Genomic DNA, 16,637 nt, shown 5'->3' on the forward strand with positions numbered 1-16,637 from the left:
CTGAACTGTATAATGACCTATCAGGTCCTCATTACTGAACTGTATAATGACCTATCAGGTCCTCTATACTGAACTGTATAATGACCTATCAGGTCCTCTATACTGAACTGTATAATGACCTATCAGGTCCTCATTACTGAACTGTATAATGACCTATCAGGTCCTCTATACTGAACTGTATAATGACCTATCAGGTCCTCATTACTGAACTGTATAATGACCTATCAGGTCCTCTATACTGAACTGTATAATGACCTATCAGGTCCTCATTACTGCTCTGTGTAATGACCTATCAGGTCCTCTATACTGAACTGTATAATGACCTATCAGGTCCTCATTACTGAACTGTATAATGACCTATCAGGTCCTCATTACTGCTCTGTATAATGACCTATCAGGTCCTCTATACTGAACTGTAATGACCTATCAGGTCCTCTATACTGAACTGTAATGACCTATCAGGTCCTCATTACTGCTCTGTATAATGACCTATCAGGTCCTCTATACTGAACTGTATAATGACCTATCAGGTCCTCTATACTGAACTGTATAATGACCTATCAGGTCCTCTATACTGAACTGTATAATGACCTATCAGGTCCTCTATACTGAACTGTAATGACCTATCAGGTCCTCTATACTGAACTGTAATGACCTATCAGGTCCTCTATACTGAACTGTATAATGACCTATCAGGTCCTCTATACTGAACTGTATAATGACCTATCAGGTCCTCTATACTGAACTGTATAATGACCTATCAGGTCCTCATTACTGAACTGTATAATGACCTATCAGGTCCTCTATACTGAACTGTATAATGACCTATCAGGTCCTCATTACTGAACTGTATAATGACCTATCAGGTCCTCATTACTGAACTGTATAATGACCTATCAGGTCCTCTATACTGAACTGTAATGACCTATCAGGTCCTCATTACTGCTCTGTATAATGACCTATCAGGTCCTCTATACTGAACTGTATAATGACCTATCAGGTCCTCTATACTGAACTGTAATGACCTATCAGGTCCTCTATACTGAACTGTAATGACCTATCAGGTCCTCTATACTGAACTGTATAATGACCTATCAGGTCCTCTATACTGAACTGTATAATGACCTATCAGGTCCTCTATACTGAACTGTAATGACCTATCAGGTCCTCTATACTGAACTGTAATGACCTATCAGGTCCTCTATACTGAACTGTATAATGACCTATCAGGTCCTCTATACTGAACTGTATAATGACCTATCAGGTCCTCTATACTGAACTGTATAATGACCTATCAGGTCCTCTATACTGAACTGTATAATGACCTATCAGGTCCTCATTACTGAACTGTATAATGACCTATCAGGTCCTCATTACTGCTCTGTGTAATGACCTATCAGGTCCTCTATACTGAACTGTATAATGACCTATCAGGTCCTCTATACTGAACTGTATAATGACCTATCAGGTCCTCTATACTGAACTGTATAATGACCTATCAGGTCCTCATTACTGCTCTGTATAATGACCTATCAGGTCCTCTATACTGAACTGTATAATGACCTATCAGGTCCTCTATACTGAACTGTATAATGACCTATCAGGTCCTCTATACTGAACTGTAATGACCTATCAGGTCCTCTATACTGAACTGTAATGACCTATCAGGTCCTCTATACTGAACTGTATAATGACCTATCAGGTCCTCTATACTGAACTGTATAATGACCTATCAGGTCCTCTATACTGAACTGTATAATGACCTATCAGGTCCTCATTACTGAACTGTATAATGACCTATCAGGTCCTCTATACTGAACTGTATAATGACCTATCAGGTCCTCATTACTGAACTGTATAATGACCTATCAGGTCCTCATTACTGAACTGTATAATGACCTATCAGGTCCTCATTACTGAACTGTATAATGACCTATCAGGTCCTCATTACTGAACTGTATAATGACCTATCAGGTCCTCATTACTGAACTGTAATGACCTATCAGGTCCCATGTGATGTGTATTAGGAGACATAATTGATGGCATAAAATAGTGTTTCCCCAAATATGTTTTTCTACAGCGGTGGTAAAGTTAGTGTAGTGGGTGTGGCCAATGGCACGGTCTCCGACCAAAAATGAGCAGAGATATTTTGGTGTTTTAAAGCTAATTTTCTGCAATTCTACACATTTTGCTGTGGTTCTTATGCTATCTGAATGACTCAAACATTATAACAAAATCAATGGGGGCCCCATGACATGATATTTGGGGACTTTTTGATTCTCCCTAACTCTAGTTTTTATTTTGGTGATTATAGTTTTTGTTCTCAAATATAATCTTTGTACTGCAGCGCCAGCTGTGCCACCAGAGACTCTGGGTTCGCGCCCAGGCTCTGTCCTAACCGGCCGCGACCGGGAGGTCCGTGGGGCGATTGGCCTAGCGTCGTCCGGGTTAGGGAGTGTTTGGCCGGTAGGGAAATCCTTGTCTCATCGCGCACCAGCGACTCCTGTGGTGGGCCGGGCGCAGTGTGCGCTAACCAAGGTTGCCAGGTGCACGGTGTTTCCTCCGACACATTGCTGCGGCTGGCTTCCGGGTTGGATGTGCTCTGTGTTAAGAAGCAGTGCGGCTTGGTTGGGTTGTGTATCGGAGGACGCATGACTTTCAACCTTCGTCTCTCCCGAGCCCGTACGGGAGTTGTAGCGATGAGACAAGATAGTAGCTACTAAACAATTGGACACCACGAAATTTGGGAGAAAAAGGGGTAAAATAAAAAAAATATTAAAAAAATATAATCTTTAAAGAAATCTATCTCTCCATTAGCTTTTCTACATAGAAATATATATATATGTTTTCTGGGGGGAGTGGCAGCACGGGCCCCCACTGCTAAATGCATATAGGGGAAACACTGTAATGTCATGTGATGTCCTGACCTATACCATAGGAATACTATTACACTGTAGGATGTGTAGGAAGTCCTACTGTAGGAATACTAGATGTATCCAGGGGTCACATTTAAAATCCCCCAAGTCCGTTACATCCTTTTCCACAGCCTTGCTAAAAAACTGTCTAAAGATGTAAAAATGGAAACATGTTTTGATTATGTTGTCAAAAACACCTTATGTTTACTCTGACTTGTGTACATATATTTGGTAGAAAAATGTATTTGAATACACTGAAATAAATAAAAAATCAGTTTATTAACCATTTGTGGTGCCTTTTGTTTTTACCTGACCCAGAAGCCTGATATGGTTGGAAAAATATCTGACTGGCTGCTTCGTTTTGCTACAGGGATTATAAAAGTGAGATCGACCAAATCCCTCCGTCCATCTCTCTACCATCTGCTAACATCTTGTCCCTGCTACCTCATAGTGCTAGTGATACATCTAGCCTACTTTCATCCACTATGCTCGTATACTGACTGATGCCGCTGGTCCAAACAACGTTATGCCGCGCCAGCTAGCGCACGGTTGACCAGACAAAGCTTTTTAGAAAGTTCTTCAACGCGATTCAAGGGTTGGAAAAGTGTTGAGTTAATACCTCGATATGCTGACACCGTTTCGACCTGTCACCAAGGAGAGATGCTACAAAAACGGGACCGTATTCACTGTTGCTGCCACAGGAGCGGAAACAGTGCAGCGGATATGGGGTCTTCTAAATAATTAAGAGAAGAGGAGCGCTTTCTTTACTGCAGACTGGTACGTCAAGTAACGGTTCGGTAGAATCTAACGGAGTTTATCCACCAATGCTATGAAATCTAACAGATGACATATCGCAACCTCGGATCGAGAAGCAGATTTTACGGCTGACATTTGACAGACGAGAGAGTGGAAGGGGAGCGGAAGGGAACGACACAGTGCCGCCGCAAAAGAGCGCTGGATCACCGCTGGGAGTCCACAGACCGTCGGTGGGGCACGGCCCATGCCGATCTGTCGTCCATGATCAGACGTCGGGAAATAAACATGTAGCTAGCTACTGCTACTTGGTTATAGTACATATGATTCACCCTAAATAAGAACACGGGAAAGCGGGTATACCGTGTCGATTACGGTACGGTATTCCACGTTATTTTGACGGTAAGTGAGGTGTGCTTACATAATGGATACTGGGTTTTCGCTGGGATTTGCTGTTATTGTTTTCATCCCGGGAACTCTCGAGCCGGGCTGACACGGAAAGTGATGCTACGTGTGACAGGTTGACAGCGAACACGTTTGGGTATCCAGGCTAGAGTGGGCGATAATACACTTCACATATGTGGGATATTTATATTTCTCAAGAAATGAGTTCAACCCCATAATAACAATGTAATCGTTTAACGGGTTTTAAATAATCTCAGTATAGGCCTGTGGTCTAGTAGTGTAAAACTGCTGGTGCCTGTGACGGTTTGTGTCAGGTATTTAGTGACTAGTGTAATAAATGCCATGTTGATATATGACAATGCATCATGTATAGCCTAGTTGGCAGCGGCCCACCAACTACTTGTTGTGATAGCCTATAATATGTTTCTGAGGGAACATGTTAGTCTGAAATAAATCAGTAATTTCTCTATGTATACGTATGAACAGATAGAAAACGATTGCAATATGGGTGTTTCATGAGTAATGGTGTGATCAGGAACGGCCTGGTTTCTTTGTCTAACTCAATAACAGCAGGGCCTGGGATTCATCTCAGTATATTTCCTCATCTCTAATTGGCTCAATAAGTCCTTAACTCACAGACACCATAGTAATAGAGTTAAACATGAACTACTTCTGTGCAACGTGTGTGTGTGTGTGTGTGTGTGTGTGTGTGTGTGTGTGTACACACACACCAGTTTACTGAGATCATAGAGGATCACAGAGGACAGTGGGGCTCGCCAGGGGAGTCACGGACCTATACGTTTTTGAGTGGGCACTCGTGGCCAAACGATGTGAATGTATTTTCAGTTCCAAACGAATGGTAGGCTCTGTATTGCATAGGCCTATTAATGTCCTTCATAGGGTTAGAGCTGGACAATACACTGGACATCATGTACATGAGACCTTAAAGGGGCTGACTGGGAGTCCAGAAATAACTGGTGGTATGTGAGGGAGAACAATATGTAGCCTAGGCAACACACACACACATACACAATGCAGCTAGCTTCCTGTCCACAGCTCAGAGCCCTGCCCATAACATTCCATCCTGTGCCACTGGCCGGGAACTTCCGAACTCTATGGCCAAACGGCACCCTATTTCCAATGTAGTGCACTGCTTTTGACCAGCGCCCATAAGGCGCCGGTCAAAAGTAGTGCACTATATAGGGAACAGTGTGCCATTTAGGTTGCATCCTATCTGTGTTGTTGTTGACCAACTGAATATAATACCAGTCATTCCGTTCCACACTGGCTGTCCATTTTGCCTCTTACATTCACTGTCCCTAAACACGGTGACTCCATGGATCACCCTGTAGCTCTGCTAACACATCTGACCTGTAGTTCTGTTAACACACCTGACCTGTAGCTCTGTTAACACACCTTAGCTGTAGCTCTGTTAACACACCTTACCTGTAGTTCTGTTAACACACCTGACCTGTAGCTCTGTTAACACACCTTACCTGTAGTTCTGTTAACACACCTGACCTGTAGCTCTGCTAACACACCTGACCTGTAGCTCTGTTAATACACCTGACCTATAGCCCTGTTAATACACCTGACCTGTAGCTCTGTTAACACACCTGACCTGTAGTTCTGTTAACACACCTTACCTGTAGCTCTGTTAACACACCTGACCTGTAGCTCTGTTAATACACCTGACCTGTAGTTCTGTTAACACACCTGATCTGTAGCTCTGTTAATACACCTGACTTGTAGTTCTGTTAACACACCTGACCTGTAGTTCTGTTAACACACCTGACCTGTAGCTCTGTTAACACACCTGACCTGTAGCTCTGTTAACACACCTGACCTGTAGCTCTGTTAACACACCTGACCTGTAGCTCTGTTAATACACCTGACTTGTAGTTCTGTTAACACACCTGACCTGTAGCTCTGTTAACACACCTTAGCTGTAGCTCTGTTAACACACCTTGCATGTAGCTCTGTTAATACACCTACCGGTAACTGTTAATACACCTGACCTGTAGCTCTGTTAACACACCTTACCTGTAGCTCTGTTAATACACCTGACCTGTAGCTATGTTAACACACCTGACCTGTAGCTCTGTTAACACACCTTGCCTGTAGCTCTGTTAACACACCTGACCTGTAGCTCTGTTAACACACCTGACCTGTAGTTCTGCTAACACACCTGACCTGTAGCTCTGTTAACACACCTTACCTGTAGCTCTGTTAATACACCTGACCTGTAGCTATGTTAACACACCTGACCTGTAGCTCTGTTAACACACCTTGCCTGTAGCTCTGTTAACACACCTGACCTGTAGTTCTGTTAATACACCTGGCCTGTAGCTCTGTTAACACACCTGACCTGTAGCTCTGTTAACACACCTGACCTGTAGCTCTGTTAACACACCTGACCTGTAGCTCTGTTAACACACCTGACCTGTAGTTCTGTTAATACACCTGGCCTGTAGCTCTGTTAACACACCTGACCTGTAGCTCTGTTAACACACCTGACCTGTAGTTCTGTTAATACACCTGGCCTGTAGCTCTGTTAACACACCTGACCTGTAGCTCTGTTAACACACCTGACCTGTAGTTCTGCTAACACACCTGACTTGTAGCTCTGTTAATACACCTTACCTGTAGTTCTGTTAATACACCTTAACCACGACCCACCACCCATGTGACTGGGGTCTACTGCCTGGCTGCCTCTGCTTTTCTCTTGGATTTATGACCTAATTTCCTGTAAGCGGAGAGAATAGAGGAGGGTTGTTTTTAGTACTTTAGTCAACAATATTGTCACATAACGCCAGTGTATTTTGGGAATGGTACCTGTCTGTGGTTGAATCCAAAACCAGAGGGTAGACAGGAGAGGAGAGGGAGAATCTTATGGTACCTAACCTAACATTACTACACTATAACCTAAACTGTTCTAGACACCTGTCACTTCATACACACACAAACACACCCATATCGCATCACTCTCTCTACCATCTTATTTCTGCCTCGTGTGGAAACGGTTTTGTAGGCTACATCTCAGATATCTCCATACCACCTCCGCTGTGCCAGCCCTTTAAGAGCTCTCCTCTCTGTACAGTGGTACCTCGCCCTCTTTCACTCTCTCCCTCTTTCACTTATTCTCTCCACCTCTCTCTCTCTCTCTCTCTCGCTGCCTACTCCCCCCTCTCTCTCTCTCTCTCTCTCTCTCTGCCTGCTCCCTCTTCTCTCTCTCTCTCTCTCTCTCTCGCACTGCCTGCTCCCTCTTCTCTCTCTCTCTCTCTCTCTCGCTCTCTCTCTCTCGCTGCCTGCTCCCTCCTCTCTCTCTCTCTCTCTCTCTCTCTCTCTCTCTCTCTCTCTCTCTCACTGCCTACTCCCTCCTCTCTCTCTCTCTCTCTCTCTCTCTCGCTGTCTGCTCCCTCCTCTCTCCTCTTCCTCCCATACTACCTTCATCCCTCCCTCCTTTCTCAGTGTAATCTCCTGACAGGGTGATTAGGGAATGTAAACCCTGTATGCCTGACGCTTGAAGCTGATTGGATGACGGTTGGCTGTGTCTCTCTCTCTCTCCCCCTCTCTCTCTCTCCTCTAGGCTCTAGACAGGCCCCCAAGCCCTGGATCACTCTCTCTCTCTGAGCCTGGTCCAATCCTGATCCCTCCTCCTTTTAATTGAGATTCACTAGTCTACCCCTGTATGAGCATCACCACCGTGACCTGAGGTGACAGGACAGAAAAGGACAGGACAGGATAAGGCAGGACAGAACAGGTCAGGGAAACCCACATACCTCCATACCTGTCTCTGTGACAAGTCTGACAACCTGATCTCAGTACCCTGAAGGCAGTAGTCTGACAACCTGATCTCAGTACCCTGAAGGAAGTAGTCTGACAACCTGATCTCAGTACCCTGAAGGCAGTAGTCTGACAACCTGATCCCAGTACCCTGAAGGCAGTAGTCTGACAACCTGATCTCAGTACCCTGAAGGAAGTAGTCTGACAACCTGATCTCAGTACCCTGAAGGCAGTAGTCTGACAACCTGATCTCATTACCCCGAAGGCAGTAGTCTGACAACCTGATCTCAGTACCCCGAAGGCAGTAGTCTGACAACCTGATCTCATTACCCTGAAGGCAGTAGTCTGACAACCTGATCTCAGTACCCTGAAGGCAGTAGTCTGACAACCTGATCTCAGTACCCTGAAGGCAGTAGTCTGACAACCTGATCTCAGTACCCTGAAGGCAGTAGTCTGACAACCTGATCTCAGTACCCTGAAGGCAGTCGTCTGACAACCTGATCTCAGTACCCTGAAGGCAGTAGTCTGACAACCTGATCTCAGTACCCTGAAGGAAGTAGTCTGACAACCTGATCTCAGTACCCTGAAGGCAGTAGTCTGACAACCTGATCTCAGTACCCTGAAGGCAGTCGTCTGACAACCTGATCTCAGTACCCTGAAGGCAGTAGTCTGACAACCTGATCTCAGTACCCTGAAGGCAGTCGTCTGACAACCTGATCTCAGTACCCTGAAGGCAGTAGGTGTGGCTGGTTGTATAGAGTTGCAGTGATATGGCACCTTTTATTTTACAACACATAGATGACCAGGTGCTTAATAAGAAATACGCTGGTAACATGCTTACATTGTAACATGGTAATAACCTAGACTACTACTGGTTTACTACTGGACTACTACTGGACCACTACTAAGTAGCCTTGTCTGAGCCAGAACTTCTCTGTTTCTTATAGCAGATACAAACCCACAGTACCAGTGGAACAACAACATACCGGACAGGAATAGATTGACTCAGGTATTTTATTTACACATTCCATTAGTGAGTCAAGTCATCTCCTATCAGAATGTTCAAACATTACACGTAGAAATGGAGACATCTGTGATGACGTTTTAAGAAAGAGCACGTGACTCTGTGTTGGAAGTCTGAACTGTGTGTATGTGTGTTTTTTTGCATGTGTGTCTATTTGTGTGTGTGTGTGTGTGTGTGTGTGTGTGTGTGTGTGTGTGTGTGTGTGTGTGTGTGTGTGTGTGTGTGTGTGTGTGTGTGTGTGTGATCACTGCGTACACAGGAAGGGATCAAGGAAAGGCCCATGTTGGTGTTTTCCTCTCTCTGGACTAGACAGGACGTGTCGGTAATGTAGCTGACAATTGAGCTCCATGTTCTGGGCTGTTTTAGGAGGGCTGAGTGGGTCATGTCAGGACAAGAAGTCCACACTCATGTGTGGTGTGGGTGTGTGCTTTTGCTGTGGTATAAATAGCAGTAACAGTTAGTTATTTATAACCAGGACAGTAACACTGACTGTTGTGTTGGTCATGTTGTTATAACCAGGACAGTCACACTGACTGTTGTGTTGGTCATGTTGTTATAACCAGGACAGTCACACTGACTGTTGTGTTGGTCATGTTGTTATAACCAGGACAGTCACACTGACTGTTGTGTTGGTCATGTTGTTATAACCAGGACAGTCACACTGACTGTTGTGTTGGTCATGTTGTTATAACCAGGACAGTCACACTGACTGTTGTGTTGGTCATGTTGTTATAACCAGGACAGTCACACTGACTGTTGTGTTGGTCATGTTGTTATAACCAGGACAGTCACACTGACTGTTGTGTTGGTCATGTTGTTATAACCAGGACAGTAACACTGACTGTTGTGTTGGTCATGTTGTTATAACCAGGACAGTCACACGGACTGTTGTGTTGGTCATGTTGTTATAACCAGGACAGTCACACGGACTGTTGTGTTGGTCATGTTGTTATAACCAGGACAGTAACACTGACTGTTGTGTTGGTCATGTTGTTATAACCAGGACAGTCACACGGACTGTTGTGTTGGTCATGTTGTTATAACCAGGACAGTCACACTGACTGTTGTGTTGGTCATGTTGTTATAACCAGGACAGTCACACTGACTGTTGTGTTGGATGGTGTGAAGACTACAACAGGATGTTGAATGGTGTGTAGACTACAACAGGATATTGGATGGTGTGAAGACTACAACAGGATATTGGATGGTGTGTAGACTACAAAACCGTATTGGATGGTGTGTAGACTACAACACCATATTGGATGGTGTGTAGACTACAACAGGATATTGGATGGTGTGTAGACTACAACACCATATTGGATGGTGTGTAGACTACAACACCATATTGGATGGTGTGTAGACTACAACAGGATATTGGATGGTGTGTAGACTACAACACCATATTGAATGGTGTGTAGACTACAACAGGATATTGGATGGTGTATAGATGACAACAGGATATTGGATGGTGTGTAGACGACAACAGGATATTGGATGGTGTGTAGACTACAACAGGATATTGGATGGTGTGTAGATTACAATACCATATTGAATGGTGTGTAGACTACAACACCATATTGGATGGTGTGTAGACTACAACAGGATATTGGATGGTGTGTAGACTACAACACCATATTGGATGGTGTGTAGACTACAACAGGATATTGGATGGTGTATAGACGACAACAGGATATTGGATGGTGTGTAGACGACAACAGGATATTGGATGGTGTGTAGACTACAACAGGATATTGGATGGTGTGTAGACGACAACAGGATATTGGATGGTGTGTAGATTACAATACCATATTGGATGGTGTGTAGACTACAACACCATATTGGATGGTGTGTAGACTACAACAGGATATTGGATTGGTGTGTAGACTACAACACCATATTGGATGGTGTGTAGACTACAACAGGATATTGGATGGTGTGCAGACTACAACACCATATTGGATGGGGTGTAGACTACAACAGGATATTGGATGGTGTGTAGACTACAACACCATATTGGATGGTGTGTAGACGACAACAGGATATTGGATTGGTGGGTAGGGAGGTGAAGGTAGGGGAGATGGCTGAATTAGCTGTCTCTCTGCCCTGGCCGGGGTCTTCAGGAGGTAGGTCCTCTCGTGCGTCTCTCTGCCCTGACTGGGGTCTTCAGGAGGTAGGTCCTCTCGTGTCTCTCTGCCCTGGCCGGGGTCTTCAGGAGGTAGGTCCTCTCGTGTGTCTCCCTGCCCTGGCTGGGGTCTTCAGGAGGTAGGTCCTCTCGTGTGTCTCTCTGCCCATTAGGAGTGAGGGGTGTCAGATCATTAGCTAATGGGTCTCAGGTGTTCTGACAGACAGACAGCCCTGCACTGATACTGATAGGAGGTTGAGACGGCGCCACAGGACTCTACAACCAGGACAGAACCAGAGGTTATGTGTTTGTGTGTCGACCCAGTCCAGTTACAAAGCCATCTATTCAGAGCAGTTAGATTGATGTGGCCAGATTACAGTACATTTAATGCCACAGGTGAGTTTGTGTGTGTTTGTGTTTGTGTCTTTGTTTGTGTTTGTGTGTGTGGGGGGGTTTGCGTGTGTGTGTGTGTGTGTGTGTGTGTGTTTACCATCGCGACCACAGGGTTATCCTCTTCCCTGATTTAACTGACTCTGGTTAGAGGTTATCCTCTTCCCTGATTTAACTGGTTAGAGGTTATCCTCCTCCCTGATTTAACTGACTCTGGTTAGAGGTTATCCTCCTCCCTGATTTAACTGGTTAGAGGTTATCCTCCTCCCTGATTTAACTGGTTAGAGGTTATCCTCCCTGATTTAACTGGTTAGAGGTTATCCTCTTCCCTGATTTAACTGACTCTGGTTAGAGGTTATCCTCTTCCCTGATTTAACTGGTTAGAGGTTATCCTCCTCCCTGATTTAACTGGTTAGAGGTTATCCTCCTCCCTGATTTAACTGGTTAGAGGTTATCCTCCTCCCTGATTTAACTGGTTAGAGGTTATCCTCCTCCCTGATTTAACTGGTTAGAGGTTATCCTCCTCCCTGATTTAACTGACTCTGGTTAGAGGTTATCCTCCTCCCTGATTTAACTGGTTAGAGGTTATCCTCCTCCCTGATTTAACTGGTTAGAGGTTATCCTCCCTGATTTAACTGGTTAGAGGTTATCCTCTTCCCTGATTTAACTGACTCTGGTTAGAGGTTATCCTCTTCCCTGATTTAACTGGTTAGAGGTTATCCTCCTCCCTGATTTAACTGACTCTGGTTAGAGGTTATCCTCCTCCCTGATTTAACTGGTTAGAGGTTATCCTCCTCCCTGATTTAACTGGTTAGAGGTTATCCTCCCTGATTTAACTGGTTAGAGGTTATCCTCTTCCCTGATTTAACTGACTCTGGTTAGAGGTTATCCTCTTCCCTGATTTAACTGGTTAGAGGTTATCCTCTTCCCTGATTTAACTGGTTAGAGGTTATCCTCCTCCCTGATTTAACTGACTCTGGTTAGAGGTTATCCTCCCTGATTTAACTGGTTAGAGGTTATCCTCCCTGATTTAACTGGTTAGAGATTATCCTCTTCACTGATTTAACTGGTTAGAGGTTATCCTTCTCCCTGATTTAACTGACTCTGGTTAGAGGTTATCCTCCTCCCTGATTTAACTGGTTAGAGGTTATCCTCCTCCCTGATTTAACTGGTTAGAGGTTATCCTCCTCCCTGATTTAACTGGTTAGAGGTTATCCTCCTCCCTAATTTAACTGGTTAGAGGTTATCCTTCTCCCTGATTTAACTGACTCTGGTTAGAGGTTATCCTCCTCCCTGATTTAACTGACTCTGGTTAGAGGTTATCCTCCTCCCTGATTTAACTGGTTAGAGGTTATCCCCCTCCCTGATTTAACTGGTTAGAGGTTATCCTCCTCCCTGATTTAACTGGTTAGAGGTTATCCTCCTCCCTGATTTAACTGGTTAAAGGTTATCCTCCCTGATTTAACTGGTTAGAGGTTATCCTCTTCCCTGATTTAACTGACTCTGGTTAGAGGTTATCCTCTTCCCTGATTTAACTGGTTAGAGGTTATCCTCTTCCCTGATTTAACTGGTTAGAGGTTATCCTTCTCCCTGATTTAACTGACTCTGGTTAGAGGTTATCCTCCTCCCTGATTTAACTGGTTAGAGGTTATCCTCCTCCCTTTATCAGGTCTACAGTATATAGTGGGGTTGTTTTATCAGGTTTTACAGTATATAGTGAGGGTTGTTTTATCAGGTCTACAGTATATAGTGGGGTTGTTTTATCAGGTCTACAGTATATAGTGGGGTTGTTTTATCAGGTCTACAGTATATAGTGGGGTTGTTTTATCAGGTCTACAGTATATAGTGGGGGTTGTTTTATCAGGTCTACAGTATATAGTGGGGTTGTTTTATCAGGTCTACAGTATATAGTGGGGGTTGTTTTATCAGGTCTACAGTATACAGTGGGGGTTGTTTTATCAGGTCTACAGTATATAGTGGGGGTTGTTTTATCAGGTCTACAGTATACAGTGGGGGTTGTTTTATCAGGTCTACAGTATACAGTGGGGGTTGTTTTATCAGGTCTACAGTATATAGTGGGGGTTGTTTTATCAGGTCTACAGTATATAGTGGGGTTGTTTTATCAGGTCTACAGTATACAGTGGGGTTGTTTTATCAGGTCTACAGTATATAGTGGGGGTTGTTTTATCAGGTCTACAGTATATAGTGGGGGTTGTTTTATCAGGTCTACAGTATATAGTGGGGGTTGTTTTATCAGGTCTACAGTATATAGTGGGGTTGTTTTATCAGGTCTACAGTATATAGTGGGGGTTGTTTTATCAGGTCTACAGTATATAGTGGGGTTGTTTTATCAGGTCTACAGTATATAGTGGGGGTTGTTTTATCAGGTCTACAGTATATAGTGGGGTTGTTTTATCAGGTCTACAGTATATAGTGGGGGTTGTTTTATCAGGTCTACAGTATATAGTGGGGTTGTTTTATCAGGTCTACAGTATATAGTGGGGTTGTTTTATCAGGTCTACAGTATATAGTGGGGGTTGTTTTATCAGGTTTTACAGTATATAGTGGGGGTTGTTTTATCAGGTCTACAGTATATAGTGGGGGTTGTTTTATCAGGTCTACAGTATATAGTGGGGTTGTTTTATCAGGTCTACAGTATATAGTGGGGGTTGTTTTATCAGGTCTACAGTATATAGTGGGGGTTGTTTTATCAGGTCTACAGTATATAGTGGGGTTGTTTTATCAGGTCTACAGTATATAGTGGGGGTTGTTTTATCAGGTCTACAGTATATAGTGGGGTTGTTTTATCAGGTCTACAGTATATAGTGGGGTTGTTTTATCAGGTCTACAGTATATAGTGGGGGTTGTTTTATCAGGTCTACAGTATATAGTGGGGGTTGTTTTATCAGGTCTACAGTATATAGTGGGGGTTGTTTTATCAGGTCTACAGTATATAGTGGGGGTTGTTTTATCAGGTCTACAGTATATAGTGGGGTTGTTTTATCAGGTCTACAGTATATAGTGGGGGTTGTTTTATCAGGTCTACAGTATATAGTGGGGGTTGTTTTATCAGGTCTACAGTATATAGTGGGGGTTGTTTTATCAGGTCTACAGTATATAGTGGGGTTGTTTTATCAGGTCTACAGTATATAGTGGGGGTTGTTTTATCAGGTCTACAGTATATAGTGGGGTTGTTTTATCAGGTCTACAGTATATAGTGGGGTTGTTTTATCAGGTCTACAGTATATAGTGGGGGTTGTTTTATCAGGTCTACAGTATATAGTGGGGTTGTTTTATCAGGTCTACAGTATATAGTGGGGTTGTTTTATCAGGTTTTACAGTATATAGTGGGGGTTGTTTTATCAGGTCTACAGTATATAGTGGGGGTTGTTTTATCAGGTCTACAGTATATAGTGGGGGTTGTTTTATCAGGTCTACAGTATATAGTGGGGGTTGTTTTATCAGGTCTACAGTATATAGTGGGGTTGTTTTATCAGGTCTACAGTATATAGTGGGGGTTGTTTTATCAGGTCTACAGTATATAGTGGGGGTTGTTTTATCAGGTCTACAGTATATAGTGGGGTTTGTTTTATCAGGTCTACAGAATATAGTGGGGGTTGTTTTATCAGGTCTACAGTATATAGTGGGGGTTGTTTTATCAGGTCTACAGTATATAGTGGGGTTGTTTTATCAGGTCTACAGTATATAGTGGGGGTTGTTTTATCAGGTCTACAGTATATAGTGGGGTTGTTTTATCAGGTCTACAGTATATAGTGGGGGTTGTTTTATCAGGTCTACAGTATATAGTGGGGTTGTTTTATCAGGTCTACAGTATATAGTGGGGTTGTTTTATCAGGTCTACAGTATATAGTGGGGTTGTTTTATCAGGTCTACAGTATATAGTGGGGTTGTTTTATCAGGTCTACAGTATATAGTGGGGTTGTTTTATCAGGTCTACAGTATATAGTGGGGGTTGTTTTATCAGGTCTACAGTATATAGTGGGGTTGTTTTATCAGGTCTACAGTATATAGTGGGGGTTGTTTTATCAGGTCTACAGTATATAGTGGGGGTTGTTTTATCAGGTCTACAGTATATAGTGGGGGTTGTTTTATCAGGTCTACAGTATATAGTGGGGGTTGTTTTATCAGGTCTACAGTATATAGTGGGGGTTGTTTTATCAGGTCTACAGTATACAGTGGGGGTTGTTTTATCAGGTCTACAGTATATAGTGGGGGTTGTTTTATCAGGTCTACAGTATATAGTGGGGGTTGTTTTATCAGGTCTACAGTATATAGTGGGGGTTGTTTTATCAGGTCTACAGTATATAGTGGGGTTGTTTTATCAGGTCTACAGTATATAGTGGGGTTGTTTTATCAGGTCTACAGTATATAGTGGGGTTGTTTTATCAGGTCTACAGTATATAGTGGGGTTGTTTTATCAGGTCTACAGTATATAGTGGGGGTTGTTTTATCAGGTCTACAGTATATAGTGGGGGTTGTTTTATCAGGTCTACAGTATATAGTGGGGTTGTTTTATCAGGTCTACAGTATATAGTGGGGGTTGTTTTATCAGGTCTACAGTATTTAGTGGGGGTTGTTTTATCAGGTCTACAGTATATAGTGGGGGTTGTTTTATCAGGTCTACAGTATATAGTGGGGTTGTTTTATCAGGTTTTACAGTATATAGTGGGGGTTGTTTTATCAGGTCTACAGTATATAGTGGGGGTTGTTTTATCAGGTCTACAGTATATAGTGGGGGTTGTTTTATCAGGTCTACAGTATATAGTGGGGGTTGTTTTATCAGGTCTACAGTATATAGTGGGGGTTGTTTTATCAGGTCTACAGTATATAGTGGGGGTTGTTTTATCAGGTCTACAGTATATAGTGAATTAACTTCCTTTGTTTGATGAAGATAGAAATAGAATTCTATAAAAATGACGTGTGAGAGAGAGGGGAAGATGGAAGTGAAGGATATTGAGAGTTGAGGGATATTGAGAGGTGAGTGAGTGAGGGAGAGAGGGGAGTGAGTGATATTGAGAGGTGAGGGAGAGGGGACTGAGGGATATTGAGAGGTAAGTGAGTGAGGAAGAGAGGGAGGGAGAGGGGAGTGAGGGATATTGAGAGGTGAGGGAGTTGAGCGGAGTGAGGGATATTGAGAGATGAGGGAGTTGAGAGAAATGGGAGTGAGGGATATTGAGAGGTGAGTGAGTGAGGGAGAGGGGAGTGAGGGATATTGAGAGGT

At 43.4% G+C, this 16,637-nt stretch overlaps 1 protein-coding gene across 4 annotated transcripts in view; it reads left to right on the top strand.

Annotated features, from left to right (window-relative positions):
- The first annotated feature begins 3,318 nt into the window (after positions 1 to 3,318).
- The window catches only part of hecw2b (HECT, C2 and WW domain containing E3 ubiquitin protein ligase 2b), an 87,798-nt gene continuing 74,479 nt past the window's right edge, over positions 3,319 to 16,637 (top strand). For all 4 annotated transcript variants that reach the window (XM_090207297.1, XM_090207299.1, XM_090207298.1 and 1 more), the window contains exon 1: positions 3,319 to 4,070. The gene's annotated coding sequence lies outside the window, so the exon portion shown is untranslated. The remainder of the gene's footprint in view (positions 4,071 to 16,637) is intronic.

The sequence above is a fragment of the Oncorhynchus mykiss genome, chromosome 18 (assembly GCF_057628025.1).
Source record: "Oncorhynchus mykiss isolate SJ-2025 chromosome 18, ASM5762802v1, whole genome shotgun sequence".
Lineage (NCBI taxonomy): Eukaryota > Metazoa > Chordata > Actinopteri > Salmoniformes > Salmonidae > Oncorhynchus > Oncorhynchus mykiss.